This window comes from Apteryx rowi, unplaced genomic scaffold (assembly GCF_003343035.1).
Source record: "Apteryx rowi isolate R43461 unplaced genomic scaffold, aptRow1 scaffold_614, whole genome shotgun sequence".
Classification (NCBI taxonomy): Eukaryota; Metazoa; Chordata; class Aves; order Apterygiformes; family Apterygidae; genus Apteryx; species Apteryx rowi.
Window position 1 is genome coordinate 231,537 of NW_020450888.1, and position 13,293 is coordinate 244,829.

Below are 13,293 nucleotides of genomic sequence, written 5' to 3' on the forward strand. Positions count from 1 at the left end.
TCAGGTCGACTCTGCTGGAGGTCCCCTTGTGGCTGGGGACGCTGGTGCAGGCTGGGTTTGTTTGCATTTTGTGTATGCTTGGAGCAACGGCTGAGAAATAAGTGATGAGTAACAAATCTCCCGCGCAAGTCAGCCTCTCTGTATGTATCCACCTAACTTTAAATAATGCAGTGTGGAAAAAAAAAAAAAGTTTATTCACCAAATACTATTTCCAAGTGAGCGTCTCTGGTTTATCTGCCTTTTTACATACACTATAAATCATTTGGGTTTTGTTAGGCAGTATTATTTTTACTAGAATGATATTTTGCATTCCACAACTTCCTGTTTCCTGTTAAGGGCAATGATCTTAAAATACGCACCTAAACCACTAAGCCACAAGCAGAAAGTAATAAACTAATGCGTAGACTGTCTCCGCTTGTTTGAGCAGAATTAAAAGAACAAACAACAAACAAAAAGTCACAAAGCTGAAGTTAAAGGAGGCACAGCCTCCCACCTTTAACTTTATAGCCATTTTCAATTCCAGGCGTCAAGAGGCACAAGACTGTACGCCGGGCAAGCTCTCGAGCTCACTCGTCTTGCTAGAAGTAGCCTTTTGCTCCTTCCATAGATTTCCTGCTCCTGAAATAATTTCTCCTGGAAAAGTGGTGTACTTCCCCTTCTCCCACTTGATCAAAGAACATTTTCTGCCAGGACTCATTTGGATGATACAGACCCTGGCCTGCTCTGACCTGAGTTTCCTCCTTTGCTGGCGTAAGGGCGTAAGGGCATGGTGTGGGCACCTTCACACACCCTAGAGCAGACGTGGCACAAAGGCATGGGCCGGTTTAATTGGGGTCCAGCCAGCGGAGGGGCTTGCTGCGGACAAGGCAGCGTCTGCCKTGAGGGCACCACGCCACCGGGGCCACGAAGCCCCGGTACCAGACTACTGTGCTTGGGAAGCGGTGTGCAGGGCATGGTGCAGGCACGTGGGACGGGAGCCTCTTCCCACGCTGGCAGTAGCTCCCCAAGCAGCTGGTGAGCACACTGGCCACGGGGCCAGGCCGCTGCGTGCACGGGCTTGGGGGAGGCACCGGCCCCCGCTCTGCGGCTCCTCGAAGCTGCTTCACTGGGGAGTCCAATGCAGCTTCCTGTTTTACCAAAGCCACAGGACCTTACCAACATGACACCTTGGCCATGGCCTGCAACCAGTGTGCTTTGGCTCTCCTGCTGACAACGCAGAGGAAAGACAGGCTGCTGGTGGTTCCCACGAGATAAACAAGTGTTCAYGCTTAACCGCAGGCAAGGGATATGGGACTGACCTCATCTGGCTACCTTTGGCTAAATGCTGCGAGTGCCCTCGCGCGACCTCAGATTTAACAAGAGATGGCTTTGCCTCTCCGACCACGGTCGATCTGCGCGTTCATTATCTCCTCAGTGTATCGCTGCCGTGGTGTCAGCAATGATGAAGGTGCGGTTCACCCTGCAGTTTCTCCGATAGCAAACCAGCGGCGAGGGCTCTCGCCCCGGCTCCTTCCCACCAGAGAGCATGTTCCTGTAACGGCATCCTCAGATAAGATGCAACATGCGGCAGTGCAAGTGACCTGGCCAAGCGCTGCGTGCCAAGAGAAGGCTGCTGCCAGCACATTATCACTAGCCGCCTCTGGGAAAGACCCCAGGTGTCCTCTGCAGTTACCCCAGTGCAAACCCCTTATGTGAATGTGCCCCTGGGAGCTAGGATGGCTCATCCCCATGTGGTCCACAGCGCCTTGCCCTGAGCAGTGCCTGCACGATGCCACTGTGGCAGAGCTTCACTGGGAGGTTTCTACAAAGCTAGATACTCAGTGGAGGACAAAAAAAAATCTAGCCTAAAACACAAGTTAAAGAAAATTCACCCACTGCAAGGCAACCTCTTTTTTTCCAGAAAAACCAAGGACAAAACCACACTGACCCGCAAAAAAGCTGGGCTGATAAAGTGGCAAATTGAAATGTGCAAAGACTCACATTTCTAAGGGATCTGACCAGCCTGAAGAGCAGCAGTGTGATCTCTGCATTCACAGCACCCAGCTGGAGCTGCTGGGAGCTGAGGTGGCTGCCACTCGGGGGAAGGACAGAGACAGGGAGAGCACCTAGGTCGTGGCTGTTTCTGGCTATAGATTTTGTTCACCAGGAGCTGCACTGTGACTGCCGATATATTTAACAGAAGCCATAGAACATGCATCAGATGGTGATGACTTTATCATTTATTATCAAGCCATGCTGGAACCAAAGTTATATTCAGTGAGTCACACTTGTCACAGTCTTCTGCAGAACTCTAGTTGCTGTTGGCACATGATCTGCATTTGCAAAATTACTTCTGACTTTTGCTGGTGCTTGGGTTTATTAATCTTGAATTTAAAATCCTTAAAAGACTGGGACCAGACTATCTCAGCCATCTCCTCTCTGTCTGTGACCACCTATGATAATTGAGCTCATCGGCACTGTGGTAGGTACGGCTGGTAATCAGAAGGGTGGTATTTTCAGTGCTAAAGTGTAGGCAAGGAAACATCCTATTAGAGAATCTCAGAGACTAGAAGAAAAAAAAAAAACAAGAACAAGCATATCCTGAAACTCAAGAGCCTGTTTTTGTCTCATGCCTTCTATTTTGCCATGGCTTTTGCCTTTACTGATTACAGAATCAGCCTCTTGATTTTTCTGACATTTAGATGTTGTTTTCTTTGTTTGCTGCTTCTTACACATGGTTTCTAGCTCTGAATTTGTCAAGCCAGGCATCTCAGAATTTTTTTAGTGTCAGTTGCAATTTCTACATTGCTGGCAATTTTTTCTGGATTTTCTTGCTTGTAGCTTTTACCAATGCTACAAGATGATGAGAATCTGAACAGTATCCATGTTTCCTTTCTCTCAGATATTAGCTTATGAGGGTTCTCTCTCATTGGAAACATTTTTCCTGCTTTATAACAACAGTGAGATAAAAACATAGTATTACATTTTCAGAAAACAGTGAATGCAACAAGTAAGCTTGCATATGAATTGGGCATACAGGCTGGTGTTACCAGTGGGGTCTACAAGTCCTTTGGTATCCTGGCAGTCATCAGTATAATTGCTGAAACAAGATAGAGATTGCATGAAGGATGAGGAAAACGACTGAATTCCTTAGAAACACTTGCGTGAAACCCAAAAAGTGACTGATCTGCAGGGAATTGTACAACTCTGTCTATCCAGTGTCCTTCAAGGCTGATGGAGGCTTTGCAAAATCAGCTGGCTCTGGATCAGGCCCCTACTACCTTCTTGCTGGTACAGGTCTGTGAGAAGCAAGAAGGGCCAAGTGGCTACGTGAACCCATCATTCACGGCAGCGTCTATGTACAAGAAGCAGAGCAGCACACAGACTTGTGGGGGGAGTGAAAGAACCATTCTGCTCTGGGAAGTTAGCTTAAACTGGCTTTTTTAAACAGAATTAAAAACAGAAGGTTTTTCTAACTTCAAATATTTACATGAACAAGAGTACTGCGCTATATCAATCAAACACTCATGGACTGAAGACGTGCTGAAATCTATGTACCTGATCTCTCAGAGAGCTTCATGAGCTGCTTGGAGCTAGTTTATATAAAAAAAAACTAACCTGAATGACAATACCAGAGCTTGTTAGTTCTGTGTTTACACCATGTGAACTTAAGTTACCAACACTACATGAAAGGATGTATATTTTAGATAACACAATCTGGTTTCTATCTGCTGTATTTTTAGATTTTAATCCTATCAGTCTCTTAGCCAAGCAAATGAATATCAAGTTTAACCATTGTTTTAAAGGAGGGGAAAATCCCAGGTTATCTTAAAAACAATTGGTTTGAGTATTAAAAAGGTTAAACCTATTAATTAACTTAGAAACTGAGTGACATTTCTCTAACTCGTCTTCTACTTAGTGAAGCTTGCTGTGTCAAAGTAAAAGGAAACGGATTTCCCAAATTTTTGCTTCTTCTGCCTGCCCTTTTTTTCCTTCATAAACAGAAATCGGCTCCGAGAACTGACTTCCGCAGGCATTACTTCTCCAGGATTTTAATAACATTTCCACGAAAACATTGGCTTTCCTCCTGCCTGCCTTGTAAACACAAATGCAAGAGCGGAGCCAGATGCTGGCTGCCTGGCAGGGCTGCCCAGCCACCAGCAGCGGTAGGGCAAGGATAGTTTGCTTTGAGGAGGTTAGGGTTGCTCTGTACATGCAGGTCAGGATATTATGCAAACTGATTTCTACCAAAGCAGGCAAAGCCAGGAACCAGTAGGAGCCAAAGTCAAGGAGTGCCTTGAATAATAATGGGGATTTTGCCTGAGTAAGGTTTGTAGCACAGACCTTTAATACAAACCAAGTTAAGAAAAATATGTTTGATTCAGCACTAAGCTAGCTATTTTAAAAGCTTTGAACAGCACCTCTGATGTGACCGACCTTGAAGAAATTTGTTATTTATGGTGCCATCAACCAAAAAGGTTTGAATTCCTACAGAGGCTTTGCAGGGTGGTTTCCTAGGAAATTTTTAGCAGTGGTAGCAAATGCAGAAAAAGCAATTCAGATAAGCACATAAGTAGATCCAGAACTGCATTTTTCAGTGGATGTAAAATATAGAGCCAGAGAAAGAACAGAAAACTTCTGCTTTATATAAAGGATTGCACTTGTTAATAGATAATGTATCATTAACACATGCATAATTTCTAAGGGACAACAGACAGCTTATAACTGTAGTGTATAGCCATCCATAGGAATTTTTACTGCTGGGCTTTAATTTGCCCGGATCACTGAGTAGCTGCCGTGGTGCTGTGTTGTCTCTCCATGTGCCGAGGCATCGCCCTGCCCGGCTCCCTTCGCTGTGCAGGGCGACCCCTCCGGTGCTTCCCGACGGCCCTTCCTCAGCAGCTCACCACCTACCGCAGCAGGGCTTGGGGTTGCCCACTCCCTCTTGCCCCTTAAAACGTACCCCTGTGTAAAGAAGAGCTAAGAAGTATTTTGATTTTAGTTGCATCTCCAAAAAGCTTTGGAAAAAGGATTTGCAAACACCGCCACTGCAAACACTGGCAAACCCTCCCAGGTTCTTCATCCATGCTCATTACTAGCAATGCATTTATTCCTGCTCCTCCTGCACAGGAGTGTTGCGCTTCAGTAAGGTCTTGCAAAGCCCATGAAGATTTCCGAATGTTTGCTTTTCTCTTTCCTTCCCGCTCACCTCTGGTGGCTCTGGCGCCTGCTGTGCTCGGTGGGCCTGCGCCTGTGCTGCACTTGCTGGCGCTACCTGATGAACTGATAAGTGGCACAGAAAGCCCTGAAGGAGATTGAATTCGGATCAATTATGGGACTTCTGGACACTTCAGATAGTTCCCTAATCTCACTGGAAGTCTGAGATGACTTTTCCTCTGGTGCTGGCAATGCTCTGCACTCCATGTTACCGTGCTGTTTTCAGCCTTGTTATTTAATCTATAGGGTGATTTATGATCTTTGTTCTATTCAATGTGATGAGCACAACTGATAAAAGTACAGGGGTCTTTTAAAGAGATAGATGATTACAGCTGGGGCCCTGTGACAAAAGTCAGAAGACAACTACTCCTCTGGGGAACAATTTGTATTTTAATTATATAAGTAGGGACTAATGTCATATAAGGAACATACAGACCTAATCGGTTCAAGTTGTACTGTCAAAGAAAATAACTACCTGACACTTTTTCTCATATAGCACTAGAAATGCTTCATATTCATGTTTAATATTCATATTCATTCATATTCATTTTCATATTTTCATATAACCCCATATACTTATACCTTCTTAACATTAATAAATACATGTTGCCTCCCCAGTTACAAGGCCTGGCAGCATTTTCCAAGTCTAATGTTTTGGTTTATCTTCAAAAATCTCTAGCTACAGTGTCTGCTTGTGGCCTGCTTTAGATTAGTATGGCATATGTAAGGCATGAGCTGGAGACGCTGACTGGAAGCTTGAAATGTGGCTACCTGGGTGCCTAATTCCCCTTTCAGCATTTAACCATCTGCTGGTTTCAGCAGAAGTTTAGGCATTGAAAGGGAAGCCTCAGGGGAGCCCAGGCCTGGCTACCTGGGGCGCGGGGCTACGGACCAGCACAGTAAAACTGGAGGTTGCATCCTCACCCGAGCACTGCCGCACCTGCAGCAGAGCAATTTGCAGCGCTTGGAGAGGGCCATTTCCTCGGGATGCTTAGCACGTTCACACTGGAGGGGAGCAAATGGGCGGTTGTTTAGCATCTTTAATTTTCTGCCAGTTTTCATGCACATCATTCTCAACCAATATCCAGGCTTTTATGAATAAGTTATATCACCATGAAAAGCCGTAAGTGAATCATATGTAATCATATGCAGAATCGTTTACCGCCTGCAGCCCACAGGTAACGCTGTCCAGATTCCCCCAGCTTTAGTCAGATTTTAGGCCACTTGCCCCAAGTGTCCAGTCCCCTCCACTGCTAGTGACCGGGCCCAAGGGCCATCACCTCCCTGAGGCAGGTGCTCAGTGAGGGGCCTAAAGTGAGGCTGGATGGACTTGGGTGCAGGTGCATCTGAGGGGCAAGGCTGAGAAAGCCAGGAGAAATGCCTGAGATACAGGTGGGTTGGAATGCATAAAAAGAAAGGATTTAAGAGGAGAAAACAAGACAGATGAATCATTAAATGAACAGCAGCACATGGTCTTTCTTGTCATATGCCACTTATAAAAGGATGTGATTTTCTGATGAGAGATCATGGGACAGATCAGAGGCTGGCCAACAACTGAATTTCATAAGCTTATACTAAAGTATGTAATGCCAAAACACCATGTAACAAGGATACTAGAGAACAGTTTTAATAACATATTCCAAACTTCCTGAGGTTGTTTATACCTTATTTCAGACTGATGAAAAGCTTTTTCTTACATGTGGACTCGTGTGAAATACCTTTTAGCTAGTGCTAAAAGATCTGTGGGTAGAACACAGCACATACTTTCTCGGCTACGGACAGAAGAATTGCTTCTATACCTCAAAAAAAAAAAATCACATAATTACAAGATTTAGGTTTTATTCCAAAACCTTTCCTCCTATCAATTAGCATCTCAAACAGAAGATTAGCTGTTATTTTTAGAGCAATTTCATTGGGTAGACATTATTCTGTAGGTTTTTTTTCTTTCTTAGACATTAGAATGGCTCATGGGGTCAATGACGAGATGTGAAACATCACATAAAAATCACTAGTCTGACCAAAGAACAGGACCAGATTCACTTCTGCACCCCAGATGTTTGCTCATGCAAACCCCACTGATAAAGGTACAAAGCTTAAGAGTGTCAACCATGAATCAGACCCAAAGTCATCACAGATTAAAACTAGTTACTAATGAATGGCTTGTTTGGTGAGCCATATGAAAAAAAGATGGTGTTTTCAGTACAAATCCCAGAAGACAGATGTCCACATTTCAGAAATTACTTCCAAACTGGCATTACGTGGCACTCAGAACAGAGAGAAAAGATTTAAAAGAACACTCTTAAACTAAAAACATATTTGTGTCTGAACTCTATTTACCAACTATGGCCTATGAGCTTTTGAAGGGAAAAGGACTCTATTCTGCAGTTGTACGGCTCCAGGTACAATGGGCTCCTGATTCTGAGTCTCTAGACCTCAGGAATATGTTAATGTATCTTATCTGAATTGATGCAAGCCAAACAAGCAAGCATCTATTTCTAGTTCATCTTCTTCTATCAGATGTTGCTCCCCTTTACCCAATCCTCCGCTTGTTTACAGCTCTCCTGATTTTCTAAAGTCCCCCAAAGCTGCCAGGTGAGGACTCCAGCACAAAGGATATAAAGTCTCCGCTGCAGGCTTAGGCTTCTTAATCACCTTTCATGGTCCCTTGCATAGCTCATGGACCTGGGAAAGTCTGCATGCCAGAAGGGGAACCCCACTGAACTACGGGCTAGGGTCCATATTCAAGGTGAAGGAAATCTCAGCTCTGTCCTGCTTTCCTCTGTACAAGGAGATTTGCACCTGCATCCTTTCCCCAGGAGACTGCCTTAGCCTTGCAAACTATGGTGCAGCGTGGGAAGACTTCTGCTATCTCTCCTCTTGATGTGGTCTCGCTTCACATATTACATTTAAACATGAACTGTGCAAGAGAGAGCATTGCAGTGCAGTGATTAGGGCACCCAGGTGGGAGCTGGGACACATGGGAACATCAGCTCTGATAAATATTTAATCTTTGTATGCAAAGTGTAACAGCTTCAACAAGAGAGACGCTGCACCTGCTCACCCAGCTCAACCTAGGGTCTACTGGCTGGAGTACGCTGCAGGAAAATTAAGCCTCAGACAGATGGCAGAGTTGAACTTGGATCTCCCAAACCGTAAGCATGTGCTTTAGTCAATCTGCACATATGGCCTGTTTGGTGAATAGTGTCAGATTAACCAAAGCCAAGTTTTTCTGATAGTAAACTGTTGACAGAACAAAAGAAAACATCTTACCCAGGCTCGACGGTTAGTCTTGCTGCTGATCGTGGCCCCGCAGCCAGAGCCACTGTTTCACAGCAATCTCTTTGTGCTGCTGTCAGTGTGCATCCTTTAGACACCAGCAGGAAACAAAGCATGAAGCTGGAGACAGGAAATTGTACCATGACAGAAATCGGCAAAGACAGTTGTAATCCTCAAGCTGCTTTTAACTCATTTTGGGAAATAAACAGGTATCACTCTGACAGCACCCCTTTAACAAGCGTAGCTCGAGATTCCCAGGGTAAGATGGGGGCTTCCTAGCAGGAGCAAGGGAACCCTGGGAGAGCCTGCTCCCCCTTTTGTGGGTAAACAGAGAGGGCTTGGGGTGGCAGTTCCTGTGAAATCAGCTTAGAAAAGTGGGTTTTAAATTCAGCTTCTTGTGTCTTTAATACCATTGTTAAATGACAGCTATGGTGTGATACAAATTGAAGGAAGTCTAATAGTATTTGCCCTTGATTTCACAGCTGCTGTTTAGCCATCAGCTTTGCCTCTGCTACTGCCATTTCCTTACATACAGCTGCTCCTTAGCTGGAAACTTTGGGCCAGGTTTAACTTTGATCCTTTTAATCTCCAGCGCCTTCCCTATCTGGGGACTTGTCTCTGCTCTTTTCCTGCCTCTTCTCATTAGTCTAACAACTGTGGTTTTTCTTCTCGGTTCTCTGTTCCTCTTTTATTTTTTCCCAAGCAGCAAATAGTGAAAACAATTATACATTTGAAACTCCAGGAAGTACTGAATTTAAACCACAGAGATGATTTGTGTTTGAGGAAGAATTCGAGGTCAGGTTCTTCCAGCTTCTCACACTCCCGTGCTGATCGCCGTTGCATCCAAGAGCCCCGCGGCCTCGCTGACAGCTCCCTGCGTACACATAGGGTCGCTGGAGGGAAAAAAGAGCAAACAGCACCCCTCTCCAGCTGTACATTCACATACACAGACAAATCCCGCTAGGAAGTGACAAGGAGCAGCTAGAGGAAATGGACTTCAGAGATACGAAATGCTCATCTCTGCTTCCCTAGGAATGGGTGAGAGGAAAGAGAAAGTATCAAATCCAAAGCAGACGCCCCGTGTACACCTGCGATTGTGTACACACAGCCACTTCAACCTGCAGAAGACAAAAAGCAGACAAGCAACTCAGCCTGATAAGGGAATACGGGTATTTGTGTTATTACATGGTAGTGACTACACACAAACCAGAGTATAAACTGGCCTTTGTGGGAATGTGGGAGATGATAAATAAAAGTTCATCACACTTTTCTTGCAGTTCTGCTTTACAGGTGTCAACATTTGAGACTGAAGGCAGTGCCTGTTTCTCCTATAGAGTATAGCCCTTGAACTCTCCTCCAGTCCTGTTCAAATTATTGCTAATTATTAAAGCTTATTCAGGCAAACTGTAGTACTGTTTAGCAACAGCTTCTAGGACTCTCATTTTACCAAAGTTATTATCAAATTGAAAAAGAGGAGAGGGAGGACTTTTTTCTTGCCAAAGCACATAACCCTGCACATAATATTACTAAATCGTCTGAATGCTGGTGGTTTTCCCAGAGAATGAAGTACTAGAGAAGGAGTCCCAAAATCTTCTGTGAACTCCTGTGGACTTCTGTGCTGGCAGAAGGAGAGTTGGATTTACAATGAGCTGGACTGCCAGGGCAATGTGTTGCATCGGATTGCTCTGCCATAGCTTTGCAATGGACGGCTTTTGCTGGAATCACAGTTTTTTCACTTGCATTCATACACAGTGTGTTGCTAACTTTCATGATCCCAGATAAACATCATAATGCAAGACAAGTGCAACTTGAAAGTTCACCAAGGGGAACTGAAAGAACCCAGCACGTTTTGTTTTGTTTTTAAACCATGCATTGGAGGATCAACCAATGATTTCTTGCTATTGGGTACAGTAATACTTTAGATTTTTCCTGAGGGCTGTCACCATTTTGCTCCCTAGACAGCTATCAGGGCTAATAAGGTCAGCCAGTTAGGAGCATATAGGACACTACAGAATCAAGAAAGACCCTGAGTAAAATTCCTTTTATGTCAGTAGGAATCTTTCCAGAGCTGTACCAGAAGATGTATAGGGGTAAAACACCACATGAGGACATTTTTGATAGCCCTTTGGATAACCTACTAGAAGCAGAGAAGGGAATGGACCCTTATTTATGAAGGACTGAAGAGTCATAAATTCAGGATCTGGAGATGCTATCAAGGAGCCAGTGTATATTGCCATCTATTGTTTTAATAATACTGTTTTTCTGCCTCTTCTTTCCCTCCTCCAGTGGGCAGCCCTTACATCAAAACAGTTATTTTTTAAAGAGAGGGTCTAGCTGTGTTCTGGACAGTCACTCATATTTAAGTTCCTTTGAAATCTGTAGGTTTTAAACCCAAGACTAGGCTACAATTCAAATATTGCAGTGAGCATATAGCAAAGCATCTGTGTCCTCAGGAGCAGTGTTCAGGAGAATGAGACACAGCACCTGCAGGGAGGGAAGAAGGAGTCAAACTGATTTTCCAAGTACTGACCACTGACATATCATGGGGGAGATATGGCCTTAGAGAAGGGGAAGGAGGAGAAAGGAGAACGGTACTGCTTTTTGACGTCTTCCACAATGTTATGTTTGCAGCATTAGGAGGGAAGCGGGAAAGGCACATATTTATCAGATGCCACTTTCTGGTTGTTGTGTGCTAAGGGGACTTTCTGCCACTCTTTGCAAAAAGATCTCTGCTTGTTAAATGCTAAACTAGTGGTGGTTATATTGGGGCAGGACATGTTGGCAGCAGGGCACAGGCAAACACAGTTACTGCAAAGATAGTCCCTCTGCCTACAGCTCCTCTAGGACCATTTTATTACCTTCACTTTTATTACTCCAACCAAAACAATATCTTCGATTTCATGAGAACAGTTATCTCACCAAAGAGCAACTATAGCCCTTTTGGAAGGACTTTGGCAGATATATAGCCATACATCGCTATATTTAGTAGAATTTATTTGCAGAGTTACTTACAGCATGCAGAGGGTGATATGCTGAAACTGCATGTTTAGATTTTTGACAAAATTTCAACAAAACCTTTTGATGTAGTCATCATAATATACTGAAAAGTTTGAAAGATGTATAGCTTTTGCAATAAACTAATATTCTCTTATGCTTTGAAGTATTAATGCTTGTGTCCAGCCTTTGAGCATTTCCAATCATAGAACTACTGACACGAGAAGAATTCAGCTGGTTAGCAAAAACTGTACGTCTTGAAGATGTGCCTTATCTATTGAAAAGATCTGATCTCAGCTTAAGTTCTGGGTCATATAAGACAGAAAAAGGTTGATTTTTCATTGTTGTTAAAATGTTTTATATGATTTTTTAAATTTTTACTAAATCAAACCTTTTCTTCTCTCTTCTCACTTTATTTTTTTTTCTAGATTCAGGAAAAAGGAGAAACATCCAAACTTTTCCAAAACTTTCTGGCTGGAATTTTAATGAAGTAAAAAATAAACAAAATGTTTATTTTCATTTCATGAAAGATGTAGAGTATGTTTTTCAATGCACAAAATGCGCAATATTTGGAATGTTTGACCATTCAAAGAGAGAAGATACAGGCATGTATATATTTTCAGAAGTATGAACAATCCAATCTCATCACATCACATCAGTTTGAACAACATAAGGATATTATAAAATCATGATTTCTCAGTATTTCTGCTACTGCGTGACTAGATGACRTAAAACTATAACTAAATGGCAGAATGGGTGGTTTGGGGAGTTGATAAGAGGATATATAGCTTGTCAGCTGTTTGAATCCAGCCCAGGTTGCCAACAGAAATAATAACAGTAATGGAAAGTCTTTATCATCTGACAGCTGTTTGGCTTAAGTGAAATGAGTCAGTGGCCTACTCTGATATTTTTAGACTACCCATCACTTCAGTTTGTAGACAGTACCACAAAATCTCTCAGACCGCTTCCTAGAGGAGAGGTGTCAATGCACAAAACTCAACGAGGGTGTCTTTAGTGATGGTAAGAAACTTCAAAACAGAAATAAAAAACCCTCTCAGTCCTACAGGAGCCTCCTTTGGTGACTGCATTTACAATTTTCTGAAGTTCTTCTGGTGATATCCTCAAGGCTAAATCCTTAATCCTTAATCCAAATCCTGTGTCCATCCAGGTGATCTGAGAGTATCATTCTTTAGGACTCACTGTTCTTCACCAGATCTTTGTTGGATGCTCTGGTGTGAATGAGAACAGAGGTGCTTTGCCCTAGACCATGGTGACAGCTTTTGCCTGTTGCAAGGAATATAGGCTATGTTACATGATGACATTTACCCTGTCTGTCAATTCAGTGTTTACTTCCACAGCTCCGCCACACACAGCCATACAAGGGTTCCTCACCAGCAGCCCATCCAGCACCCCCTGCCATTGCTGCAGTTGTTGACCCCGGGCCAGAGGTGGAGCTGCCCCCGCAAAGGTGCATCTGGGGCCTGGCAGTTCCCCACCAGGAAATGCCAGAAAGCATCCTCGAGGACATCCCAGTGAGCCATAACCGCTTTGTGGATTGGTGGGTCCCCTGCCCACCCAGGGCAGCGAGCAGGTGAAGCAAAGCAAGACACCCAACCATCAAGATGCAGGCACACCTCAGGAGATGACTGTGGGTGCTCATTATACCCGTAGGTCATTCCTTCTGCTAGCTCCTACACCACCATTTGCTGGGAGATGCTGGTGGATAATGGCATGAGTCAGCTTGGTCTCAGTCCTGTAGCACAGGCATGTTGGGGAACCTCAGCAGGCATCTGGAGACAAGACACACCCTGGCAGTGGGAGGACAAG